The following is a 24,252-nucleotide window of genomic DNA, read 5'->3' as shown; positions in this document are numbered from 1 at the left end:
AAGCTATGTGTAAGCAATATTAAATGTGTTGCTAAATTTTCGTAAAAAAAAATTCAATTAAAAAAAAAGGTAAGGCTGAGCAATCAATTTATATCTGGTTCAGAGCATGTTACAAATACCAAGAGATTTCAGAGTGTTGAAATGAATCACAGAGGCATTCATGACTGAGTAGCAACAGAGAATGATATAAAATAAGTTCCCAGCTTGGGGTTTTCTGTAGGTTTCTCCCTTTGCCATGCAATCAATCATGTGCAGTATTGCATTCTTTCCATTTCTGCATTCATCACTGTACTGGCAATTGCACTGGAGAAATTGAACAGAGCAGAGGAGGAAAGGAGTCTGGCTGGACTGTTCAGTGACAGTGGCAGGCCTTTTCCCTTGAACTTGAGTTTGGGGGTTCCATTTGGTTAGAGATGAGTTTACAGCCATAGACACTTTAACATGTGCTTGGGAAAATCCAAACATTCTTGCTAAAAAGCAGAGTGCAAACCCTTAATAAGGGAATTCTGGTATGATAAAGCAAATTGTGTCCAAACATGGGGTTTTAAGAACATTTGCATTTAGGATCTAAGCAAATCCTAGGATCATCAAAGTACAGACATAGTAGATTCAATTTATTTAGCAGCCACCAAGTGCAAAGCTCTGTGCTGGATGTTTGGGAGGCTACAAACTGTCTCTTTTCAGGAGTGGGAATTCTTCAAGACATACATGAAAAGTTATTTTGTGACTCAGCTGAGTCTATAGCAAGGGCTAGATGAAGGCTCCAGAAAAATCAATGTCATAGGTCTTTCCAAGAAGAATTTGGAATAGGGAAGACAGGGAATGTTTGACGGAAAGCATGAGAAAAGTGGCTAGAAAATGAGCAGAGGGAAAAGAAGCAGAGGGAGGAGTGACAACGTTCATGCCCAGGACAGGGTAGGAACCAGCCTGTCTGGAATGGGGGTCTTTTCGTAGCCATGCTTTGTGAGCATCTTATAGATCCCAGGGACCAGAGGAAGACAACTGCATGTAACACAGAAAATTTACATCTTCTGAAAAGAAAATGGTAAAAGTTCATTGCCAGAAAACTTTGAAAATACATGGCCTTCCACCTATGAGATAGTCAGTGTACTTCATGTATCCAGACTAGTCATGCTGAGCATATGATGTGAGGCTGGAGAGAGCCTAGGCTTAAGTCTGTTATTTTCTCCTACCTGACGTGTTTGCTTATGTTTATTTTACATGTGAGAAATTGATCCGTCAATTAATTTTGATGTATTCTAGCCATTCAGTTTTGTAGCAATTTAATGTTCACTCTTGGATGACAGATTGTATTTTGTGAAAGTCATTTGGTGCAAGAAACTATTTTCCTTTGAAAGTGTATTGGAGGAATCGGTGGCTCAAGGGCATGTCTCTAAAATCTGCTAATTCGAAGTAGGATTATAAACTTCAACTAGGGGGCCAGTAGCCTCTTATATTACTAACTCTGATATAAAGTTTGGAGTTTCCACTATGAATTCTGTTCCCAAGTTTCAAACTTGGTCTCTTTTGGAAGTACCTGGGTGTGGTGTTTGTTGATACAAAGGAGCCCACTTAGATTCTGGTTTCTGAGAGAAGAAACTTATACTTACCCAAACAACTCATAATCAAAATGTTCCAGAATGATTTTCTGTCATCTTCTTGTTTTTATGATTGGATCAACTTGAACAAAAATAGGAACAATGATGTCATGCCTGGATTTCTGAGTTCCTGAGTTTCTCAAATAGGTACATTATAATAAGGAACTTACTTTCTTTAGACAGATCTCCTAGATCAACCTGGTATTAAGGAACTTTCATTCATTTCCCATTCATCAAGAAAAGAAGGGATAGGCTGTTGGCCAGAGAAAGAGTTAACTTGGCTTTATGTATGCTACTGGCTGGTGGACATGATATCCCTTAATTGTTATGCAGTGTTGCTAATGAAAGTTATACAAGCAAATTTTTCTTTACATTAAAAAAAATCTAATTTATTTGGTTCCTGTGTGTCTAAAAGACCCATTGTATATTTTAAAAATAAACTAACTCAGTACTAAATTCATTACTTTCATAATCTCAGGAAAGTAGGAAGAAGGCTTTGGTAAATTCTGTGTTATTTTTGAATGTATCTAAAATGACATTAGAATGTCATTAATATGACATGACTCATACAGACATGTATCTTAGGGAAAAGTGAGAAGGATGCCACCCACGTTGGGATTTTTGGCAGCACAGGGATATTTGAACTTCTGTGTGAAATTACCAGTTTGTGATATTCATATGTTATTCCTCTTGGTTAGTTTCAATTCAGATAATTCCTATAGCAAGAGAGCTTATTCTTACTTTCAGAGAAACTCAGGAGTAATGAGAGAGATAAAGAGTATTATGAAAATAATACTCCAAAAATAAATTTCCTTGGTAATTTGTGTGAGGGTTCTATACATGAACTGATTTCAAGGCATTTAGCTTATTAATTTTCTATAGATTTTTTCTGTAGTTTAAGATTAGATATTTAACAAGAAATAAAAGATATATAGGTAATTTTTAAAGTCTTAATTTTGATTTCCTCGAGATCTAATTATTCTTTTTTTTATTTTTTTTTAACATCTTTATTGGGGTATAATTGCTTTACAATGGTGTGTTAGTTTCTGCTTTATAACAAAGTGAATCAGTTATACATATACACATGTTCCCATATCTCTTCCCTCCTGCGTCTCCCTCCCTCCCACCCCTAATTATTCTTGAGGAAGATTCCTATACAAAGTTGAGACGTGAGGTATGTTATTAAGGAAATCAATTATTTGAGTAATATTTTGGTTGAGTGATATTTTTGTTTCCAGTATTATTGATTTAAGGGAAATCTACACATGTAGAGTGAGATGGAAACTTGGGCAGTTTTACAGGCAGTTTGGGTCAAATTGATACTTTTCTTAAACTACATAAACAATGATTTATGTCCTCAACATCATAGAGCAGATGTTCCCAAATAATGTCTCTGGGATATGTGAGATATTCATAACAATATAGGAGATGCCTTTTAAAAATCTCATGTTTAAATGGCTTTCAGAACACAACTTACATAGTTAAAGACTTATTTTCTTTAAAACTTCTCAGGTATTTTAATACACACAAGTATTTTGGGACTCTCTGAACAGGAGACAGTGTCTATTAGAAATAATACTGGGTTTTGATAGCATTATAAAGGTTTATGGCCAGGAGACACAAGAGTGTCCTAAGTTGGCCTTGTACTAATCACATTTTCTCTCTGCAAGAGCCCCAGAGGAAACTGTATACAGAATAAGCAATGACAATAATAAATAGGAACTCAAAGTACCATCTTAATAATGTGAATGCCTGATACTCCAGTGAAGTCTCTTAAGTATACTGCTGAAATACATAGGAATAAATGATTTCTGTTCATTTACCCAAGCTTACCAATGTGATTCTATTCATTCTAAGACCAATATGGCCAGCTGAGCCAGGCTGCAAGTGAGGTTACCATCCATTTAAATGAAAATAGGAAGTAGATGACAGAAAATGGTGGACTCGATCTGAGTGAATACTAACATATTTCCTAACTCATTCCCTGAAGGGAATGTATGCAAGAAGGAAAAGGAGAAAGGCCAGAGAGCGAGGTCACCAGTCTGAGATAAGGTAACTCACCAAACTGTATGGCAGGAAGTGCTGGAACAAAAAAAAACACACAGAAAGAGAAAGAAAAGCAAGAGTGTTAGGTCCAGAGAAACGACCCAGGCTGGTGAACCTGCTCACCTGCACCAAAACAGGTGCTAAAGCACACAGTACCACAGGTGCACCCGTTAAAGCATCATTTACCCAACCCAGTAATCAGAGAGGTTCAAATAAGTGTTATGAAATCTGTCCAGTCAGAATAATAAATCATCATCTTTGGAGGAACAGGGAGGGATAAGGGCAATTAAGAAAAAGGAGCATCCCTCAGCCCTACAGATTCATCATTGGCCAAATTTATTGACCAGTCGGTGTGGGTTCTTTTGGGTTTTTTTTAAAGAGAATCTCATAAGGATCAACTTTTAGAGAAAATACTTGAGAAAATGATGCATTACTCTGTACACATATCCTTAAAGCCGTTGCTAAAATGAATGAGTCTACGTAAGTGGTAAAACACAGAAGAACTTGCCCTCCTTTCCTTTAGTAGTATAACAATAATACTTTTCAACTAACTGGGGATTTTGCGACCTGAAATCTGAAATGGTGTAGATCAGGAAAAGTCCGCATCTTTCTAGGAATGGGTAGTAGTAGAACCTTTCCTGAGTCAGTTATTTTGATGCTGGGTATATGGAGGATTTATAAAGCTGAGCATAGGGAATGTGTAAATCCAGGAGAGCATCTAACCACTTCTACTACTGCAAAGCCTATTCAAGTTTACTGGAATAGGAGAGGACACACACATTGCATGGTTTAGGCTAGATGACTTTGTACATTATCTTCAGTCTAGGACAGCTGTTTTATCAGAGGACAGTTGTTTATAATGTTAAAGGCTACAACTGCTTTTGTGATTGATTTAGGGTCCTGTTTTGAGTGTTCCTGCTAGAGTAAAGAAAAATTGGCCTCCTAAAACCATCATCACTTCCTTTGTTATTTATTTACTGTTTATACTATTCATAGTAAAGAATATATTAGTACAATTTTTCAGTTAATTCTTAACTTTCTTGAAGAATTGAAAACTAGCTACAGTGGATACACTATTTGTTTTTTATGTACCAAAAGCAAGTTCACCTTGCATTTTGTTTGTATGGTTTTCCATTTCCTTGCAGTTCTGGATAACCTTCCATCAGCATATTCTTTGAAATGAGCTTGAATTATTTGTTCTATATTTTATATTGAACTTGGGCTCCTGTCTTCTGGAAACAAATGACTTGTTCACATATTGTTTTTGAAGCACAATTTGCATTTCTGTGAACCAGGGATTAGGCATTGTGTGTAGATTAGGAATAATTTATGTCTAATTAATAATTGATGTTTTTCCCTATTCTGACTGAGATTTTGTTCTGCATAAGATGAGAAGAGCAGAGTACTCCCTACTGATGACAAGAGAAAGCATTTTTCAAGTGCAAAGAACACTAAAACATTGAAATCTGCTGCAGTGGGATTTTTAACCACTTCACTGCTAAATAATGGAAACTATTGGATCCCAGATTTTTTGTCACTATTCTTGTCTTTTGAAATTAGAAAATGTGTGCATGTAATAATGCCGAAATTCAAAATTCAAAAACTTGGTGACCTCACATATCTAGAGGGCACCAATAAACTTGAAAAGGACACCGAGAAGACCTCGGGGCAATCAGAAAAAGAAGCCACAAAGCTCAAACACTAACACTCACTAATTTTTGTCAGGGGAAAGTCCCTCAGGTACTCATTTAAAGCAATTTATATATAATTTTTTTAATGGGCTTTTTAAATTTAAAAGGAATTATAGACTTACTGTAGTAATTCCAATAATACAGGAGTATTTACAGTAAAAAGTAACTCTGCTGCCTCTCCTACTCCCATTCAACTTCCCAGCAACAATAAGTATTAATTATTTCTAGTCTCTAAAATTCAACACGCCTATTTTATTTCTTAGATTAAAACATCCAATTAGAATTGCTGAGAAAGGCACCGGGAAGGAGTTAGAAGCCCTGATAGTCTGTCTTTGAGAGTAGAAACAAAAATACAAAGCAAAAAACAAACAACCAAAAAACATATTAACACAGTCACAGATACTCCAGAATCATGACAATCTGGAACATTTGGTTTACACCAGGTTTCAAGCAGTACTTTTAAATGAAGCATTGCAAGAATGTGTTCAAATGAGAGCAAAGTCATCTGACAGCATTTTCCACAGTGTGGGGATTAGAGCTCATTGCATGCAATATGTTTAGCACAAACAATACACCAGAAATCCCATTACTGTTAACAGTAGATCAACCTAGCCTCTGCTTTTCTTCTTTGGTTTTAATGCTTTCATCTACCCAACATATCAGAAACCCACATTCATAGCCATGTCAAAATGCATCCCAAAATGTTAAATTGCAATATAGAAACATATTAATATTTACTGCCATCTCCTGTACATTCACCTCTCTGTCTTTCACTCCCTATACTTTGTTCTTAAACCTCATGAAAACACCCAATTTCTTGACGTTTTTATTACCTTCCAATCCACCACCTGTCTGATGGCTTCCGTGGTTTCCACCACTTAGGTTTGACTCTGTGTAACAAAAGTCACTCTCTTCCGATTGACCAAGAGGACCTTAATATTCCTCCCAATCTGACTAAAGCTGGCTTCCCGAGTCTAGGTCCCTGACCTTCCTTTTTCTAGAGCATTTACATAAGAAAACTTAAAAATTATAAATTCTTTCAGTGCCCCTTTGAGATTTAGATCTTTTATAATGCTTTTTACCTGTTGTGCTACCCAGGAATGTCTTTCTCTAGGACTTGGGAGCCATTCCTTTGATAAGTAATCCTCAGCAAAGATTCTGTCCTTATCACCCGGTCTGTGGGAGAGTAAACCTTAATCAGTGGGTACCTTGCTTCATGATGTAAATCTGTCTCCTGTCATGAAAATATGAGAAAGTATCCTTTTTCTTTGGCTACAGCCAATTAGCAAACAAAGGTGGTCTAGGATCCCCCTTCCCTCAGAGGAGTTGAGTGAGTTCAGACTGAGCTCTGGTCTCTCTCCCTTATTGCAGTAGTCTTGAATAAAGTCTTTCTTGCCTATTTACCTTTGTTTAGTGCAGTTTTTGTTTGATACCATCAATGTATTGATCCACTTTCTCTTCTGCTTTTCCAATTCCAACCCTCATATCAAGTCAGTACTTCACCTTCTCTACTGTTACATCAGGTTGTTTTGTATGACTATAGAGAATTAAACAATCTTTTTCCCATTTACATGGGAGTTTTCCCAATTTTACCACTGTCCTCAATCTAGATAGTTGTCACCTGTGCCAATACTAGATATTTACACTTATAAAAAGCTTTGTCAATTTGATAGCATGAATGGCATTTCAAATCAATTTCATTTCTTTCTTCCTTACACATTGCTGCCAGTGTGATCTCAAATATATATATATATATATATATACACATATATATATATATACACGTATATATATATACATATATATGACAGTGATACTCTTCTGTTAAGACCTAAATTATTCCCACTGACTTCAATGTTAAGAAGTTAATTCTAATTTAGAAGAGGTGTTCTATCATTTAACCTGCCCATATCACAATCTTTACCTTTCACCACCTCCTACAGTGTAATCTGTGCTCTAGTCATACTGATTGATTGACAACTTATTAATGTTTCAGAGTGTTTTCTATGTCTTTGACTTCACTGACACAATTCTATTCCATCATGGGTACACTCATTCATTCACCCATTCATTCAAAGTTTTCTTAGAAATATTTATTAAGCACACATTGAAAGTCTATCAGAAATTTTCCATCTATTTGTGCCTGATGACACTATCTCCTTTTTCAAGATTCAGCTTAGTGCATATTCCATAAAACATTGTTAACCCTGCCTATAATGTTGAATTAACCTCCTTCCCTTTTTCCGGACTCTATTACATTCTTCTATCACAGAACATGTAACATTTTTGGCACTTGTTTACATACTTAAGGACTAAAGAACCAGAAACTACTTTGATTCTAGCAAGCAATGTTTTAATGGGCGGAGGAATAACATTGTCTATTCTGACTAAATTTGAGTTATTTTTGTCCCTTTTTTTATTTAAATTAATTAGTTTGAATGTCTCTACCTATTGGTTTAGTGCTGCATATACAACATCTCTGACATGTAATGCTCTCATATGCTTGGCTTTGACCCTTGGTTAATGACCTTATTGAATGGTCTATTCCTTATATAAAGACATGATTCAAGTACTTCATAAGATGGTCTGTTGAGAAAAATGTCCTAGAACCTGTTTAATCTTTGAAATAATTATATTTCACAAAAATAATTACAGAAACATCTTGTCTAACAAGAACCCTCCATGCATGAATCATTCTGGATATATAAAATTTTCCAATAGCTTAGCACTTTAAATACCCAAACTTTAAAAATGTTCTAGTGAAAGAAAATATTTTATGTATTTGTTATATATGCCATTTATTTTAATTAGAATTTATGGGATAGAGCTACTATCTTCTAATATTTTGTTTACCATATAGGATCATCATTTTGAACAGCCTGTGACATATAAAGTTCTGCTACTTTCAGGAGCAGCTCAGTGTTTTAGAACTGTGAGCCCTCTGGCTGCTGCGTGCACATCCTGCCTTTCATACACTTTCTCTATTTCGATAATACACTGCTTTTTGGAAGCTTGAAAACCATATACTCTAGTTTGTAAAAGTTTTATGTAAAACAATAGCAAGGACACACTAACACTTTGGCCAGTAAAATTTCTGATAATGATACTACCTGCTCAAAAGTCAAAGAGAAAAAAAACTGTTTTCTTACGGTTAGTATTTGGGACTACAGATGGTTTCATTTCTTGGACAGATGAGCTCTTGGTAGGTAAACTAATTTTGACGGGTTCTGATATTGAGATATCAGCAACAAAAATGATTCCTTACTATAAAGTAATGTTTTACGATAGCTAATGAAGATTAGAAGCACCTATTTAGGTCATTTTGAATCAAACCTGGTACACTATGTATTTAGGTTAGGGGTTAGTTATTATACATGCAATTAGGATGATCAGAAAGAGAACTTAAAAAGAGTCTGTCAAGGGACATCATCAGAATGGGCATCACCAGAAAATCTACAAACAACAAATGCTGGAGAGGGTGTGGAAAAAAGGGAACTCTCTTGCACTGTTGGTGGGAATGTAAATTGATAACAGCCACTATGCAGAACAGTATGGAGGTTCCTTAACAAACTAAAAAGAGAGTTACCATATGACCCAGCCATCCCACTACTGGGCATATGCCCCTAGAAAGCCATAATTCGAAAAGACACATGCACCCCAATGTTCATTGCAGCACTATTTACAACAGCCAGGTCATGGAAGCAACCTAAAGGCCCATCGACAGATGAATGGATAAAGAAGATGTGATACATATATACAGTGGAATATTACTCAGCCATAAAAAGGAATGAAATTGGGTCATTTGTGGAGACATGGATGGACTTAGAGACTGTCATACAGAGTGAAGTAAGTCAGAAAGAGAAAAATAAATATATATTAACGCATATATGTGGAATCTAGAAAAATGGTGCAGATGAACCAGTTTGCAAGGCAGAAATAGAGACACAGATGGAGAGAACATGCATATGGACACCAAGGAGGGAAAGCGGGGGTGGTGGTGGTGGTAGTATGAATTGGGAGATTGAGATTGACATGTATACACTAATATGTATAGAATAGGTAAGAACCTGCTGTATAAAAATAAAATAAAATAAAATTCAAAAAAAGAGTCTATGTACTTAACCTCCCCTAAACTTGCTAATAATCTGAAATTAAAGGCTAAACATCAGTTTTTGTATTGTACATGGTTCTTGTCAAGCTTGGCAATATCCCTAATTTGATATCTTAAAAAAATATTTGCACTTTTGTCTCAATAAAAGTTAATTGATTTGGAGAGCTGGAAATTTTACACTATCATAATCTCTTATTGACTGTCACATATTCAACAGTTCTGGGTTGGTGAGGAAAATAGTTCAGTGGGTAGTATGGTCAATTTTATCAATTCCAAAATCAAAAATGAGCATAAAAAGGAATTGTCTGTTTCCTGGCTTTTCATATGTGAATTGTGTATAATGCTAAGAATGGCATCCAACAAACCAGCATTTCTTTAGGAGTGCACTTATATAATGAGATGGTCTCTTGAGCAAATGTATCTGGGTAAGGGGAGAGTGTTAAGGGTGATGAGGCTTCAGAACATTCTGTAGAAGCACTCATAGCTTCAATGCATGTCATGAACTCCTTCTAAAACTGCAGGACTGTACTTGAAGGGAGGCATCCTGCTATGTGAAATATTTTAACTGACAGGGGTCAGTAGGCACAAATAACATTTTGACTCGCTATTATTACAGAGAAAGTATTTGAATTTAAAAGTCAAATGTGAGTTAGTGGAGGGATAGGATCAACGTGGCAGTTAAGACCTCTCATCTCCATCCCCTTCCCAACCTAAACACTAAAAATGACAGATGATATTGACATAATTATAGACATAAAAATAAAGCTGATCATGAACAGTGCCTGGAGTTTAGGGGCAACAACCCTTCCATGCAGTCAAAAATCCACAGTATAACTTTATAATGAGCCCTTGGTATCTGCGATTCCACATTCTCGGATTGTGTAGTACTGTAGTATGTATTTATTGAAAATACATCCACGTATAAGTGGACCTGCACCGCTCAAACCCATGTTATTCAAGGGTCAACTGGATAGATATATAAACATAAGCATTGGAAAACAACTGTACTAGCAATGGAGACACCCTAAAAGAAAGACCATACTCCTCTGTTACTCTCTTTTTATTTTTTTAACATCTTTATTGGGGTATAATTGCTTTACAATGTTGTGTTAGTTTCTGTTTTATAACAAAGTGAATCAGCTATATGTATACATATATGTCCATATCCCCTCCTCTTGCGTCTTCCTCCCACCCTCCCTATCCCACCCCTCTAGGTGGTCACAAAACACCGAGCTGATCTCCCTGTGCGATACAGCTGCTTCCCACTAGCTATCTCTTTTACATTTGGTAGTGTATATATGTGCATGCAACTCTCTCACTTCGTACCAGCTTACCCTTGCCCACCCCCGTGTCCTCAAGTCCGTTCTCTACATCTGCATCTTTATTCCTGTCCTGCCCCTACGTTCTTCAGAACCTTTTTTTTTTAGATTCCGTATATGTGTGTTGGCATACGATATTTGTTTTTCTCTTTCTGACTTACTTCACTCTGTATGACAGATGCTAGCTCCATCCACCTCACTACAAATAAATCAATTTTGTTTCTTTTTATGGCTGAGTAATATTCCATTGTATATATGTGCCACATCTTCTTTATCCATTCATCTGTCGATGGACACTTAGATTGTCCGGGCTACTATAAATAGTGCTGCAATGAACCCTGTGGTACATGACTCTTTTTGAATTATTGCTCTCTCAGGGTATATGCCCAGTAGTGGGATTGCTGGGTCATACGGTAGTTCTATTTTTAGTTTTTTAAAAACCTCCATACTGTTCTCCATAGTGGCTGTATCAATTTACATTCCCACCAACAGTGCACGAGGGTTCCCTTTTCTCCATACCCTCTCCAGCATTTGTTGTTTGTAGATTTTTGATGATAGCCATTCTGACCAGTGTGAGGTCATACCTCATTGTAGTTTTGATTTGCATTTCTCTAATGATTAATTATGTTGAGCATCCTTTCATGTGTTTGTTGGCAATCTGTATATCTTCTTTGGAGAAATGTCTATTTAGGTCTTCTACCCATTTTTGGATTGGGTAGTTTGTTTTTCTGATATTGAGCTGCATGAGCTGCTTGTATATTTTGGAGATTAATCCTTTGTCATTTGCTTCATTTGCACATATTTTCTCCCATTCTGAAGGTTGTTTATGGTTTCCTTTGCTGTGCAAAAGCTTTGAAGTTTCATTAGATCCCATTTGTTTGTTTTTGTTTTTATTTCCATTTCTCTAGGAGGTGGGTCAAAAAGGATCTTGCTGTGATATATATCACAGCCTATGTTTTCCTCTAAGAGTTTTATAGTGTCTGGCCTTACATTTAGGACTTCTAATTCATTTTGAGTTTAATTTTGTATATGGTGTTAGGGACTGTTCTGATTTCATTCTTTTACATGTAGCTGTCCAGTTTTCCCAGCACCACTTATTGAAGAGGCTCTCTTTTCGCTATTGTATATTCTTGCCTTCTTTATCAAAGATAAGGTGACCATATGTGCATGGGTTTATCTCTGGGCTTTTTATCCTGTCCCATTGATCTATATTTCTGTTTTTGTGCCAGTACCATACTGTCTTGATTATTGTTGCTTTGTAGTATAATCTGAAGTCAGGGAGCCTGATTCGTCCAGGTGTTTCTTTCTCAAGATTACTTTGCCTATGTGGGGTCTTCTGTGTTTCCATACAAACTGTGAAATTTTTTGTTCTAATTCTGTGAAGAATACCATTGGTATTTTGATAGGGATTGCACCGAATCTGTAGATTGCTTTGGGTAGTATAGTCATTTTCACAATGTTGATTCTTCCAATCCAAGAACATGGTATAGCTCTCCATCTGTTTGTATCATCTTTAATTACTTTCATCAGCTTCTTATAGTTTTCTGCATACAGGTCTTTTATCTTCTTAGGTAGGTTTTTTCCTAGGCATTTTATTCTTTTTGTTGCAGTGGTAGATGGGTGTTTCCTTAATTTCTCCTTCAGATTTTTCATCATTAGTGTGTAGGAATGCAAGAGATTTCTGTGCATTAATTTTGTATCCTGCTACTTTACCAGATCCATTGATTAGCTCTAGTAGTTTTCTGGTAGCATCTTTAGGATTCTCTATGTATAGTATCATGTCATCTGCAAACAGTGACAGCTTTACTTCTTCTTTTCCGATTTGGATTCCTTTTATTTATTTTTCTTCTTTGATTGCTGTGGCTAAATCTTCCAAAACTGTGTTGAATAATAGTGGTGAGAGGGGGCATCCTTGTCTCGTTCCTGATTTTAGAGGAAATGGTTTCAGTTTTTCACCATTGAGAACGATGTTAGCTGTAGGTTTGTCATATATGGTCTTTATTATGTTGAGGTAAGTTCCCTCTATGCCTACTATCTAGTCTCCAGAAAGTTTATATAATAAATGGGTGTTGAATTTGTCAAAAGCTTGTTCTCCATCTACTGAGATGATCACATGGTTTTTCTCCTTCAATTTGTTAATATGGTGTATCACATTGATTGATTTGCATATATTGAAGAATACTTGCATCCCTGGGATAAATCCCACTTGATCATGGTGTATGAACCATTTAATTTGTTGTTGAATTCTGTTTGCTAGTATTTTGTTGAGGATTTTTGCATCTGTGTTCATCAGTGATATTGGTCTGTGGTTTTCTTTTTTTGTGACATCTTTGTCTGGTTTTGGTATCAGGGTGATGGTGGCATCGTACAATGAGTTTAGGAGTGTTCCTCCCTCTGCTATATTTTGGAAGAGTTTGAGAAGGATAGGTGTTAGCTCTTCTCTAAATGTTTGATAGAATTTGCCTGTGAGGCCTTCTGGTCCTGGGCTTTTGTTTGTTGGATGATTTTAAATCACAGTTTCAATTTCAGTGCTTGTGATTGGTCTGTTCATATTTTCTATTTCTTCCTGGTTCAGTCTCGGAAGGTTGTGCTTTTCTAAGAATTTGTCCATTTCTTCCAGGTTGTCCAGTTAATTGGCATATAGTTGCTTGTAGTAATCTCTCGTGATCCTTTGTATTTCTGCAGTGTCTGTTGTTACTTCTCCTATTTCATTTCTATTTCGGTTGATTTGAGTCTTCTCCCTTTTTTTCTTGATGAGTCTGGCTAGTAGTTTATCAATTTTGTTTGTCTTTTCAAAGAACCAGCTTTTAGTTTTATTGATCTTTGCTATTGTTTCCTTCATTTCTTTTAAATTTATTCCTGATCTGATCTTTATGATTTCTTTCCTTCTGCTAACTTTGGGGTTTTTTGGTTCTTCTTTCTCTAATTGCTTTAGGTGTAAGGTTAGGTTGTTTATTTGAGATGTTTCTTGTTTCTTGAGGTAGGATTGTATTGCTATAAACTTCCCTCTTAGAACTGCTTTTCTGCATCCCGTAGGTTTTGGGTTGTTGTGTCCCCATTGTCATTTCTTTCTAGGTATTTTTTGATTTGCTCTTTGATTTTTTCAGTGATCTCTTGGTTATTTAGTAGCGTATTGTTTAGCCTCCATGTGTTGGTACTTTTTACAGTTTTTTTTCCTGTAATTGCTATCTAGTCTCATAGCCCTGTGGTCAGAAAAGATACTTGATATGATTTCAATTTTCTTAAATTTACCAAGGCTTGATTTGTGACCCAAGAAATGATCTATCCTGGAGAATGTTCCATGAGCACTTGAGAAGAAAGTGTATTCTGTTGTTTTTGGATGGAATGTCCTATAAATATCAATTAAGTCCATCTTGTTTAATATGTCATTTAAAGTTTGTGTTTTCTTATTTATTTTCATTTTGGATGATCTGTCCATTGGTGAAAGTGGGTTGTTAAAGTCTCCTACTATTATTGTGTTAGTGTTGATTTCCCGTTTTATGGCTGTTAGCATTTGCCTTATGTATTGAGGTGCTCCTATGTTGGGTGCATAAATATTTACAATTGTTATATCTTCTTCTTCAAATGATCCCTTGACCTTTTTGTAGTGTTCTTCTTTGTCTCTTGTAATAGTCTTTATTTTAAAGTCTATTTTGTCTGATAGGAGAATTACTACTCCAGCTTTCTTTTGATTTCCATTTGCGTGGAATATCTTTTTCCATCCCCTCACTTTCAATCTGTATGTGTCCCCAGGTCTGAAGTGGGTCTCTGGTAGACAGTATATATACGGGTCATGTTTTTGTATCCATTCAGCCAGTCTGCGTCTTTTGGTTGAGCATTTAATCCATTTACATTTAAGGTAGTTATCAATATGTATGTTCCTATTACCATTTTCTTAATTGTTTTGGGTTTGTTTTCGTGGGTCTTTTACTTCTTTTGTGTTTTCTGCCTTGAGAAGTTCCTTTAGCATTTGTTGTAAAGCTGGTTTGGTGGTGTTGAATTCTCTTAGCTTTTTCTTGTCTGTAAAGGTTTTAATTTCTCTGTCAAATCTGAATGAGCTCCTTGCCGGGTAGAGTAATCTTGATTGTAGGTTTTTCTCTTTCATCACTTTAAATATGTCCTGCCACTCCCTTCTGGCTTGCACAGTTTCTGCTGAGAGATCAGCTGTTACCCTTATGGGGATTCCCTTGTGTTTTTTTTTTTTTTTTTTTTTTTTTTTTGCAGTATGCAGGCCTCTTACTGTTGTGTCCTCTCCCATTGCGGAGCACAGGCTCTGGACACGCAAGCTCAGCGCCCATGTCTCACGGGCCTAGCCGCTCCGCGGCATGTGGAATCTTCCCGGACCGGGGCACGAACCCGTGTCCCCTGCATCGGCAGGTGGACTCTCAACCACTTCACCACCAGAGAAGCCCCCTTGTGTATTATTTGTTTCATTTCCCTTGCTACTTTTAATGTTTTTTATTTTTATTTAATTTTTGATAGTTTGATTAACATGTGTCTTGGTGTTTTTCTCCTTGGATTTAACCTCTATGGGACTCTCTGTGCTTCCTGGACTTGATTGACTATATCCTTTCCCATGTTAGGGAAGTTTTCAGCTATAATCTATTCAAGTATTTTCTCAGTCCCTTTCTTTTTCTCCTCTTCTTCTGGGACCCCTATAATTCGAATGTTGTGCATTTAATGTTGTCCCAGAGTTCTCTGAGGCTCTCCTCAAGTCTTTTCATTCTTTTTTCTTTATTCTGCTCTGCAGTAGTTGTTTCCCTTGGGAACTCAGAGTTTTAACCACTGGACCACCATGGAAGTCCTGGCAGTCAATTTTTTTTACTCCTATTCATTGGCCTGAGCAGTGGGATGAGACCCAGTCTTCTGTAGGGAACTGCTGGATGGGCACAGAGCGCACCTGCGCCTTCAAACTGGTCTGCGACCTCCAGTTGAGTAGCAGTACTTTAGGGAACTGGAACAGTCCATTTACCCTAAAATTCCTCCTTGTTCACAGACTTTTCAGTAGCACCTGCTCTTTCTTTTCAGGGTCTCTGCTGTAGAGTGTTACTCTCTTTTCTCCCCCATATCCTGCCCCACCTCTGGACCTAAGCAACTACTAATCTACTTTCTGTCTCTTTTGAGTTTACCTATTCTGGACATTTCATATAATCTTTGAACTATTTTTGCAATTCTTTTGGAAGTTTAAAGTTACCTCAAAATAGAAAAGCATTATTCACTTTCCTATTATCTTTTTGGATGTATATTTTTGTGACTAATTTGTCCTTAAATAGAACATTAGATATGTTCTGTAACTAATATGAAAATAGAAGATGCAGAAATATAGGCCAATGTCTAATCTGACTGTGGATATAAAAAAACAACAACAACAACAAATTGTAACTCAAGAGCCAGCATTTTAAGCACTATACTGCATTGCCACATACTGCACAAACCCTGTTTTATTCATCTCTGCATCTGCTCTTGTGCGTAGCACTTCTGGCGTACAGTAGGTAATTAATAAACCCTTGTTGAACGAAGACCAGTATATTGGCATACATAAATAAATGAATAAGTGAATTAATCATTTCACATTATATAAGCAAATAATACTGGTTTAATTGAATGGGCTTTCAAAATGAGTTCATTTTATGGTCTTTAAAAATCATTTAAATATCACCCATCTTTTGTATTGTTTATAATCAGAACACTTAAAATTTTAATCCTGATTCTGCTCTTTACTGTCTTGATCAAATGATCTAATCTTGTATATATGCCTTAGTTAATTTACCTAAAAATTACCAAGGTAATATATCCCCATACCACCTCACATCATTGTTTTGCAAAATTTGTGTAATGATGTATTTTTTTAAAGCACCACACTAGGAATTATTACATGAAGAGCTGTAAATTGGGGACTTCCCTGGTGGTCCAGTGGTTAAGACTTCGCCTTCCAATGCAGGGGGTCTGGGTTCAATCCCTGGTTGGGGAGCTAGGATCCCACAGGCCTCACAGCAAAAAAACCAAAACATAAAACAGAAGCAATATTTGTAACAATTTCAGTAAAGATTTGAAAAATGGTCCACATCAAAAAAAATCTTTAAAAAAAAAAGCTGTAAATTGGGAGATACATTTTCATATGATGGTATGAAATATTTTTCAACACAGCTCATGCATTCCTATATGAATCTACTCAGAGTACCTTGCGGTAGTAAATCGTTGTATTTTCTTGAGCAATATAGAGAACCATTCTCAGACTTATCTGGCTGACCCAGATGCGTCCGTAAAAAGGTTCTTTCCGTATAAGAGTTTTCATTTACATATGTGAATTCCCACTGATGTCAAAGCAAATATCAACCAAGAAAAGAAGCTCTTAAGCTGTCTAACCGCTGAGATGTCTGACACAGGGATTCACAAGGAAGAAGGATAAAATAAAATATAAAAATAGGTCTCATGGTGCTTGAGAAACAAGTGGGCATAAATGAAAAAGAACATCTGCAGGAAAATGGCCTTTGCCATGAATCAGAATTAAAGGTGTAAGAAGGGTAAACACACAACAAATACAGCTCGGTTTAATTGTAATTGGTATCTAAAATGTACATGAGGAACAGAATAGAGAGTTCTTGCATAGTTTTAATCACACAACAAAGCACCTTAGCCAGTATTACTGTGCTTATGCGTTCCCAGAAAGGCAAGGCAAGTCAAAGAAGGTGGCCTAGGACACCCAGCAGTTCTCCATATTAAAAGAGCATAACAGTAAAACGTCCGAAAATTATTATGGGCGTAACGTAATCTCAGTGCATCCTGAATGAAAACCTGGATAAGGCAACAAGAGGGAAGAAAAAGAGAAGTATTTTTAGTACTGTACCAGGTTATTACATAATGTTGTCAAACCCACGTACTCAAGCTTGAAAACCTGTTAGGTACTTCAGACTTGTTCTCATTGAAAAAGTCAGCACTGGTCACAAATCATGTGTTTACAAATATACATTGCTTTGCCTGAAAAGGGACTAGAGGTTTTTACTTAATTGAAGATTTCAGGTAATTCTGAACACTGAGCCTATCAAGCATCATGAGATGCAGAGAAAGAGAAATCAGTTTCCACTAGTGGTGACTTCAAAATATCTACATAGAAGTAGCTTGGAGGAGGCAGCCTTCTGTTTGGAAATACTTGTTTAGGGAGGAGGTTAGGGATTTTGTCTTGAAACCGTATTTGCATAGTAATCACAAACTTTTAATTAATTAATTTTTTAAACATCTTCATTGGAGTATAATTGCTTTACAGTGGTGTGTTAGTTTCTGCTGTATAACAAAGTGAATCAGCTATACATATACATACATCTCCATATCTCCTTCCTCTTGTGACAACCTTTTAATTTAAATTGAATGTTTGTTTTGAGTGATTTTGGGCACCTGATTTTGACATAGAGGCCACAGACTCTCACCACCACCAAGACAGTCACTGCTGTTTACAATACAAAATGTCGGCAAGAAACAGTAACAAAAAATAGTAGGTCACTGTATAAGACAGTGTATGAGGGAGTGATGGATAATTACATATGACTGCTCTGTGCTAAAAAAGAATTGAGAGATAAGAGATACCTATGTGGGTTAGAGCAGTCTAGGGGGCCTAATAAGGGAGGTAAGAAGGGCTCCAATTAGGAGTTGAAACTTAGGTTGGATTGGAAGAAGATGATAGAAGAGGGAGGACTTCTTAGTGATCAGCATTTGGAAAGATAATTATTATGAGAGGTGAAGCCCCCTCCCCCCCAGGACTGCCAAGTAATAGGAAATGTACCACCTATTTAGATGTGGGGCTCTGCTCAAGTCTTTGAATTTCAGAACATGCATCCATAGTGCTTGAACACTGTTCCAATTCTCTGTAGGATAGAGGACCCTATAGACTTCTTTTAAAGTTTAAAAATGTTTGTGTGTGTGAGTGTATTATCTAGCATGTATAGTTTAGTGCAGAAATGACAGTTTTTATCTAATTTATCAGATCCAGTCCAGTAGACTCTTAGTGACTTATTGAAGTATTCTCTGGGCCGTGGTCCAGTTCAGCAAGAGAAACATGCCAGGATAGTATTAATTTCTGCCCTGAGGACAGATGGAAACAGTGGACAATAATATTACATATACCAAAACCCAGATGTAATACAATGAGCCTGACACTTTAAAAATGAGATATTTGATTGAAAATTCTGACTCCCTCACTATTACCTGTGTGACCCTTGATAGGATATTCAATAATTTGGGACCAAAGATTCTGTATCAGTGAAATGAGGTTACTAGTTACATTATAGAAATTTTATAGAAATTAAATGAGATCACAAGTACTGAGCCTCAATTAGCACCTGAAATACAGAAGCACTCAATATGTTTTAGCTTTTTTTGTAATTTTTACCAGAAACAGTACAGAGGCTGTTAAAGAGAACATGAAACTGTATTTCAAGATTTGACATATATAAACAGTATAAAAAAGGTGAATTTTAATCTTTTCATATAAGCGTCATGGGAAATGTCTACCATTTTCTCCCACAAATTTTCATTTGTATGTATCAGAAATAAATCACTAGGCTGATATATCATTCATCTGACGGAGTATTTTTTTTATGACATATAGAAGACGTATGGATCAATTTTAGTGTTGGTCAATTTACCATAAGTCTAATGTAATATTGCCAAAACATCACAGTATGTTTTTATTTGGACCTATTCAATATTTCTTGCTTTTTCTTCTCCTTGTTGAAGTTCTAAGATTCATCAAACATCCTCAGTTGTCTCAGGCTCCTGAAGAACTGTTTAGTTTTTATTTAAGTTAAGGTGTCAATCTTACATTGAAGCTCTGCTCTTCTCATGATTTAATGTTTGGTGTGGGGCAACACACTTAACACTCATGGGCTTGATTTTCCTGTCTGTATCGCAGTGTCCATATTTGCCCACCATAACATCAGGCTTATGAAAGATTAATAGCCTGAAATATCTTCAGAATATCATGAGCTGCTCCTTTGTCATTGACATTATCCTCTTTGGGGGCCTTTACCTTTGCATCTTAGTAGCTGGATCTCAGTGACTATTAGTATCAAAGATCCAGTAAGCTTAAAATTAAAAAAAAACAAATCTGCAAACATATAAAATAAAATCCTGGAATGTCTGGAATATGTTGTATTCATATAGTGATTAAAACTGAGCAAACCAGTTTGTTTTAGTTTCTGGTTTTCTCTATTTTTTAAATATGAACTACAAGTCTATGATTGCTTTTGTTCTTTGAAACTTGGAATTGTAACAACACTACTATAAGCTTTCTAATCTCGGGAAGGGGTGATTTTGAATGTTTCTTAGTTTTGCCCATTTTCTCTGGAGGAGCTAAGTGAATGCTCGGCAGTTATGACTTTAAATAGTTAAGAGTCTAAAGTCAGTGGAAGAGCCAGGAAACTGTGAGGAGAGGCAGAGGAAGGGAGAGAGCTGTGGATTGGTTTGACTGTAAAAAGTCCTAATTTCAGTGTAAATGGGAGATAGATACACTCTGCCAGCTTGCATTACCTCTTACATATAAAAGAGGGAGAAAGTTTCCTCTAGTAGCTGAAGTGAGAGTGTCTGGAAGAAAAACAATGGTTAGGAGGTATTTTGGTAGAGAGGAAAGGTTGTTTCTAGTAGAAATTGGAAAGGAAGCTCCTCTTGTGTGAAATGAAGGCGCTGTTGTTTATCATCTGGGAATCAGAGTAAAGTATGAAGGTGTTTGAGAAGTCAGCCTTTTCTGAGAGACCTGAGATACCAGAAGAGCTGATAGGCTTCCACCCTTGAAGATTTGTGTGCTCTAAGCATCTAGAAGTCTTATGACTTGTGGATAAACTCAAATGGAAAGCACCTAAACGTCAGCTATTGTGAGAAGAAGGTACAGGATATTCAGTGAGGAAATTACCAAGTAAATATACCAACCATTGAATTTACATGTTATTAATTATACTTCCTACTATAACTTGGTGCCAAACACTGCTGGCAAGATATGGTGATGGTTGGGGGTGGGGAATGTGGGGAGATTGTGGAGGTTGGGGGGAAACTACCTTATTTAACTTAATGACTCTCTCTCAGGTTTAACTCAAATCAAACCAAGTGAGGTGTTCGTAAGATACATGTATGTATCTGTGACTTCAATAATCTTCAAACATGTTATATTCAAATAGGGCTCTCTGGTGTTTTTAGAGGTAATACTATATTAGAGGGGCTGTAGTGTTGATTTCTAAAGGTATGAACCATGATTCACATGCTTCAACATTTTCTGTAATGCCTTACTGCTGGGTATGTCATGGTTGATGGTCAATAAGTACTAGTAATTAATGGATTCGTTCTTCATTCTCTTTAAGCCTCCAGGTTTCCTCCTCATTTTGATTCGGATACTCAATTCCCAGCATCTCCTTGGGATGTTCCATTTGACTTTACCTGGGAATAGAGGAATGTTTGTGAAGAGGAAAAGCTCTGCACTTTTGTCTTGCTGTGTTGACTTTGTGGGAGCTGGAGGCGTTAACAAAACATGGGGCACATAATAATTAAATATTTGAATGAAGGTATCCACAGAATCATAAGGTATATTGTTTACTGGTTTTAAAGATAAGGAACGTGAGGCTAGAGAGAGTAGAGGATTTGTAGCAGCCGGCATAAATGCTTCAGTGTTTTACTTTAGCACTGATTTTTTTCCTGTGGGAATTCTGTTTTCAATTCTGGAACAATTTTAGACTCAAGATGAGAGTCAAAATTTGAATCGTAGTGTAATAAGTACATATATCATTTAAGGTACTTAAGCTTTGTCACACTCTTGTGCCTTACCTGTAAAATGGGAGAGATCATCTTAATCCTTTTACCAGTTAGAATCACTGTTTGAAGATGTGAAACGTCCTCATTATTCTGAAAGGAAAACACAGAGTGCTTTCTACTAAGTCTTAAAAGCAGGCTTTGGAGGGGGTGGTCATTCTTCAAACCAATAGTATGTCTTTGTAAATGGGCCTCCTACTGAATCAAAGATTGTGCGGGTGCAATATGATGAGCGCCTCTTTCGATTTCCTCCTGTGCTGCTAACTATTTAATCTGAGGCTGTTTACACTTCCTTGGATATAAATGATTTTATCTCCATTGCTGACAATGTTGAATTCAATGTCCTTCTTTTTGATACAGTATTTGCTGAAGAAATTGTATTGATTTACAGAGTCTCTCTTCTGTAATTCCCCTAACATCTCAAGGCCTTTTAGGTTAACCAGTTTCTTTCAAACACCCTTCAAGGCAAAAACATATTGGTTTTCGAAATCTCAGCAGGATCTGGCACTATGGGAATCAGTGCTGGCCCTAGCAATTAATATTTTAAGTTTATATAGCTATCTTTACAAATTCAGTTCTAGCAGCACTTCACTTTTTATATCTCAGTTTTTAAACCACCAACAGTTCTTCTTTTTTTCATGGTGTGTTTTCTTCAGATGTATAGGTTGAAAACAATGATTTATTTGTGTGAAGTAAGGAAGAAGCAAGGGAAATTAACTCCCTCCACCCGTTCCCCCTTTAGACAATCAATAATTTCTGTTCTCATCCAGAGTTTAATCATTGCCTGTGTGGATTACTGCAGATTACTTCTTGGTCCCATGTATGACCTCCCTTCTCACTAGAGAGTTCAAAAACTTTGGCTAAATTCATCTTCCACTCCCTGAAACCATATTACTAGTCTTCAAGTGTCTCTCTTACTTTTGGAGTTAAGTTTGAATTTCTTGATTGTGGTCAACCTAGTGGAAACCAATTTAATTTTCTTATACCCTGAAGTCAGAGTGCTTTTTAGTTCATCCATTTTCTTTAAGTCGTCAAAAGTTCTTTGAGTTTTCTAAATGGTTCGTTGAATATGAGAAGTGAGTTTTTAATCATATTCTCTTGGTAAAATCTGAATCTTAAGTGTGAGGTTAGCCCAGGATCTATATAATATCTTATATACTGTTGCCAATAATGCATGTGACTCTGAGTAAGCATCTTATTAGTGTTGTAAGATGCTTTTTCACATCTATCATTCAAATAGGCATAACTCACATGGTTATGGTGACAGCCTGCTGGCTATAATAAATTCACCAAAGCTGCCTTGTTTTGAATTTAAACGTCTTACACCCTGTTTTGTAATCCTTTGGGAATGCTTTTGAATAAAAACTCTTTGTTCAAAATCGAGGGGCAGAGGCATAGGTGACTAGAAAGAGGAAGGGTAAAAATGAAAGAAAGGGTGGAGGTGATGAGTCATACACCAAATTCATAGGAGCTGTCCTTTGACGGATGACCAACTAAAATCTCATAGACTGTATTAGGATTGTTCTGGGCTATTTGACCTCTACCCACTGATATTTCCTCTAATTTTTATGGTGGAGCTACCTTTTGTTTACTCCTTATTCACTTCATTTATTTGACAACTATGCAGTGAGGGAATACCATGTTCCTTGCATTATTCTCAGAACCTGGCCGTGAACGAGGCAGACAAGCCCCTCCAATGGTGTTTATTTTCTAGGGAAAATTGGGGATGGGATATAAACATGTGAAATAATAAATATATGTGATGATTCAGATTGTGTTAAATGCAAGGAAGAAAATTTAAAATAAAAAAGGAGGGTGAGGCATCATAGAGTGACAGGAGAGATCTCTCTGAGATGATGTAGACAGAGGAGGCCTCTACAAGTGGGAGAAATTTCAATGGAATCCTGATGATGAAGGGTCTGCTATATGAAGAGCTAGAGGCAAAGCATCTCAGGCCGAGGGAGAGCAGAGCGAAAAGGCTGAATCAAGCCTTGTGCTCGAAGAAGAGAAAGAAAGCCATCGTGGCTGGGTCAGGTTAAGTAGGAGGGAAGGTGGGAAGAGAATGAAGATGGAGAGGCAGGCAGGGGAGTTGAGACTTGGGAGCTACAAAAAGGAGTCTGGATCTTATTTAGATGCCGCTGCAAGAATTTCAATCGAAGACTTTGGTTATCTGATTCACTTTTTAAAGAAATGACTCCGGCAGATATATGGAGGATGAATTATAGAAGAGTAAAATCAGTGTGTGCATTTCCTAACCCATTTAAAAAACCTGAAACCATTCCTAGACTAATAGGCTGAATTTCCCTGTAATCAGCAAGAATGAAATTATTTTCTTTGGATTCCAAATATTTGCAGAATACTGTACAGTTTCACATGTGAACAACAGTGGTTTTCAGAGCTCTTCCACGAAGGTTGACTAAGAGTCGTGAGGTAGCTGGGGAGGCCTTGCAGTCTTCTCGCTTTTATGTGTTTTATTTATTTATGCTTTGCTCTGCTTACATTTTGGATACAAAGAAGTATGTGACTAAAATCTGTTTAGAAAGCACTGATCTGATATTGTCTATGGCATCATACCTTGGTATCTTTTAAAGCTCATCTCTTGGCACTTACTCCCTGGCACCTCCTGCTCAACCCTTCCTCTATATACAATTACGCAAAGTTCTCAAAATGTAACTTCCTACTTTACACTTTGCTGCTTT

The sequence above is a fragment of the Pseudorca crassidens genome, chromosome 7, assembly GCF_039906515.1.
Source record: "Pseudorca crassidens isolate mPseCra1 chromosome 7, mPseCra1.hap1, whole genome shotgun sequence".
Taxonomy (NCBI): domain Eukaryota; kingdom Metazoa; phylum Chordata; class Mammalia; order Artiodactyla; family Delphinidae; genus Pseudorca; species Pseudorca crassidens.
This window is presented reverse-complemented; position numbering follows the sequence as displayed.